Genomic DNA, 4,731 nt, shown 5'->3' with positions numbered 1-4,731 from the left:
TAGATAACCTGGCATGTGCAGGGTCTGAAGAGAGGCAGAGGCCACCCATTCCTGGGTAGATAACCTGGAATGTGCAGGGTCTGAAGAGAGGCAGAGGCTGGTGGGAGTTGCAGTGCTTACTGTTGGGGAGGGTGGGATACAATAGAGGAGCTAATTCCCAGGCCAGTGTTGGATAACTGAGGCTGCCTGCCCTTCCCCTTCTGTGTGTAGAGTATGAGTGTGCTCACACTCTGAGAAGCTCTTCCACGGTGTATCTTAGCTCTGCTGAGAGGCTGAGCCAAGAGCCTCTAAGTCCTCAGAATGCCTCTCATGGGTGAATAACTTCTCTACCAGGTTAACACAAATGTCCACAGGCTGTGGAAAGAGCCAGAGATGAGCTTCTGTAGGGCTGACTGAAAACAGGGACTCCTGTACTGGTGGTGGACTCTGCAGGTTCCCTGAGCGTAGCCTTTAATTAAAAACATGGCAGCTGACCCACAGATAGACTTGAGGTGTTAGTGTGAGAAGGTTAACAAAGAAAAGGCTAAAGTCACTGCTCTCCGTTTGTCAGTCTTTCCCTCAGCTTTGGTTATTCACAGTGGCAACATGGCTGCTAGAGCTCCGGATGTTCATAATACATCTTCTTTATCAGATGGTAAGTTTTATGACACACTTGGCAAGGCTGAAGGGCCCTGCTGTTGAGTTAAATGCTAACCAGCCATTCTTAGAGGAAACTGGTGTTCAAATCAGCAGATTCTGAGGAAGATAGCCTTTCCCTTCAAAGGGTGGGCTCACCTTGCCAGGCTGAGGCTTCTAAAGGCCATAGCTGACCTGCTTTAGTGTCTGATCTGACCGCAGACTTCAGACTCAAGATCATGTCTACTGCTCACTCTGAGCCTCTAGTCTGCTGTTGTCCTGCACATCTTATGTGGAAGGATCCCTCTGGGGAGCTCCCACTAAATCCAAAATAAATTCTTTTTTCCTCCTATGGGTCAATGCTGTCAGATAGCCACTCCCTGGCATGGTAGAAGCAGAAATGAGGTGTCTTTTCAACCTGTCCTGCCTCCATCACAGAGAGCCACACCCATCTCAAGTCTGCATGAAGAGAGATACACCCATCTCAAATTTGCATTTACAGTGGTGCATCCAAGAGGACCAGATGTTCATACTGTCTCCAGCCTGTGCTAAGTGGCATGTCCAGGTAGTAATCTGGTCATAGACAACAACAGTGCTCAGAAACCAGACATACTGCCATCTCCCAGTTTCTGTGTTGGCCTCATTTATGAAGTATCTTGATAATTAGATAAAAAGGTGAGTTCTACAACTCCAGTTAGAACCTAGATTCATGTCTGTCCATGGCCCAGGGCTTCACACAAACGAGGCTGCGAAGCCCCATCACCTCTTCCTTCCTTATATAACCATACTATAAGTAATGGCAAAACCACTTTAAAGAAAAAGAGACAATTCTTAATTGAGCAGGAGACTAATTCTCAATTAAACCTGTTATGTTTCTAGCTCTCTATGTGATTTACTCACATACATGAGATAAAATATAAGTAGAACACGCAAGGCTGACTCTGGAGTGGTATTACTTAGAAACAGAAAACATTAGACTCCTGAAGATAGGAGATAGGGTCTTTTCCACAGTGGGCTCCATGTTCCAGGCACAGGAATTACTGTGTTAATTGTTAAGTCTGGGAAATCAAATGATTTTTCTCTGAAGCAGAAAAGCAGGTACCTAAGTTTGGCTAACATGTTATTTTGGTTGGGAGCAAGAAAGAGAAGAAAAATCCCTTCATTAAGATGTAGCAAAGCCAGTTTAGTCCTGAGAAGCATGAAACACCAGAAGTAGGAGGAGAGTGGCTGGGCAGTGGTGGTACATGCCTTTAATCCCAGCACTTGGGAGGCAGAGGCAGGCAGATTTCTGAGTTCGAGGCCAGCCTGGTGTACAGAGTGAGTTCTAGGACAGCAAGGGCTATACAGAGAAACCCTGTCTCAAAGAAACCAAAAAAAAAAAAAAAAAAAAGGAGAGTGATACCACAGACTAGCTCAGCTGGACACTGGGTAGTCCCATTAATACATCAGCTGTGGTTCTTTCACTCCCTCATGTTCTTTGGATGTGTCTATGGCATTTCTTAGGCTTGGAAGTAAAATGATGCTAACTGGTGCTGGATAGAGGAGCCTTATCTTTTATTATGGTTATTTGGTTGAACACAATGAAGTACAGTAGTAACTGATCTCCCCTTCCTCCTGGATGAGTGAGCAGGTGATTAAATATTGATGTCAGCATCCTTGAGTATATTCAGATGAGCAACACAGAGCTTCTACTTCTATGTAAAATGATGCTGGGTTTGATTGTGGTCCAGAGCTTTGAAGCACTGTTGGCATCTCCTTCCTAGGAGGTCTCACCATTTAAACGAACAGATTTGATAACGTGTTGGTAAGGTGGGGTCTAGCTTGTCTCCACTAGGTCATCTTCACATGAGTCCAGTGGTTATACGGCTTTGTTTTAGGGATATTTCATTTTTTAATAACCGTTTTTTGCTGACATTCATGGAGAAAATGAATCCTTAGAACTGTGCCGCTAGTGAAGGGAAAGCCTATCTAAGAGTGTGTTTCTTTACAGAGCAGTGCCACACCAGCCTCGGGGCCCTCTGCTGGAAAAGTAGAATCAAGTCTCAAAGAATGCCTTTTTAAATTGTGTCCTCTAGTATTATAGATGTAGGACAGTACTGTATCATACCTCTGTGAATGTGAAATAGCTTGTCCCTGCTTTATGATACGTAGTAGTGACCGTGCTTTAGCAGGGCTGGGTTTTGTTTTGTTTTGTTTTGTTTTTTCGAGACAGGGTTTCTCTGTGTAGCCCTTGCTGTCCTGGAACTCACTCTGTAGACCAGGCTGGCCTCGAACTCAGAAATCCGCCTGCCTCTGCCTCCCAAGTGCAGGGATTAAAGGCGTGTGCCACTACCGCCCGGCCAGCAGGGCTGTTTTTAATGATGTTGCTCAGCATGTTTTCTTTCCAGATGATGATTGAGAAGCTAATTTAAAAAAAAAAATGGTGCCAGGTACCACAAGAGTAACAGAACTGTGCAGTTTTCTGGAGTTTTGTTTTTTACTTTTTTTTTTATAGAGTGTGCTGGATGTCTCTATAATTTTGTTCAAAGGACTGCAGAACCTGGAAAAGCTGTTGTTGCTATTGATGCATAACATACTGCTATTATTGGTCTTTTCATACAAATATAAAAAAATACATATATATTTTGAATTTTTGGAAACTTTAGCTGTGCTGTCAACTTTGGAAAAAAGTATCCCACTTTACTGTATTGAGTCGCTATTGTACAGAAATTAACAGCCATATTGGTCTAAAAATGTTGGATTTAATTTTTTTTCCATTTGTACAGGGGTAATACACTGTATTAAATATGTAAGGTCTTATCTATGTGGGTTTGATTACAAAAACTAATAAAGAATTCTCTAAATAAAAAAAAGGGGGGGCTGGAGAGATGGCTCAGTGGTTAAGGGCACTGACTGCTCTTCTGAAGGTCCTGAGTTCAAATTCCAGCAACCATATGGTGGCTTACAACCATCCATAATAAGATCTGATGCCCTCTTCTGGTGTGTCTGAAGACAGTTACAGTGTACTTACATATAATAACAAATAAATAAACTTTTAAAAAAAATGTAGCAAAGCCAGTAGACATAAAATCTTGTAAAATTACCACTCACATCTGGACTCTAAGCTCCAATTCAAATTCCAGGAGCGGGATCTAGGATAATATCAGAGTCCAGGTGGCACCCTAGGAGGGACCTGTGGCAGTATCCCTGGGAAATGTGAGAGCACCTTCACCCTTGGAAGTGTCACTAGGAGGTGTGGTAAAGCAGCTGAGCTCCCAGAATGGCATGATCCTATCACAGTAGGGCAGCAATGTCCACAAGGAAGGGTCTCTGCACTGGGCTAAGGGGCTGCTTAGCCGGGGTGCATCCAAGGACCATAGGGTCTGGCTACCCACGGATCCCTAAGAGCGTGGGGCAGGAGCTGCTCATAGGAAACTAGGTTGAGAGTGCTCAGCCCGTCTTTCAGCCTTGGATAGTCCAGGTGTACAATCAGGCAGGGCCAGCCTCACACACTCAAAAGGACAGGACACTGGTACAAGATAGGACTGACCTAGGCATGGGGTGAAGATGATTGTGAGGAGAGTCGAACATGGAGAGCAGCCACTACCTAGGCCTCAGCTCACTGTTTTCTTTTCATACAGTCAAGGATTTCCTGCCTAGGAAATTGTCCTATCCATAACTAACATGGGTATTTCCATGTCCAGAAGCCCATCTCCTAGAGTGCTCCAGATTCTATCAAGTTGATATTAACCGCCACAATGTCTATAACAGTCAAAGGACTGTTTACATTTTCTATTTTTTCTTGAGTTGATTTTTGATAACTTTGACTTTTAAATACCATGATGCCCATGTCTCCTGGTTGTCAAAGTTGACAGCATGAAGCTGCTCAGAACACCATTTACCTTGTTGGGGTAGGACCTGTCAGGATAACCCCGGATCATCTGCTTCCTTATAGAACCCAAGACCACAAGCCCAGGGATGGCACCACCCAAAATGGGCCAAGTCCTCTCTGTAAAACACTAATTAAGAAAATGCCGGCATGGTCGTCTGGTGCCCCCGCCGCCTGCATCGCCGCCGCCGCCCCGCGACGCCCACCGCCGCCTGCCCTGCCGCCGCCGCCTGTGCCGCCTCGGGACC

The sequence above is a fragment of the Mastomys coucha genome, unplaced genomic scaffold, assembly GCF_008632895.1.
Source record: "Mastomys coucha isolate ucsf_1 unplaced genomic scaffold, UCSF_Mcou_1 pScaffold8, whole genome shotgun sequence".
In the NCBI taxonomy this organism is placed as follows: Eukaryota; Metazoa; Chordata; class Mammalia; order Rodentia; family Muridae; genus Mastomys; species Mastomys coucha.
Note: the sequence above shows the minus strand (reverse complement) of the source record.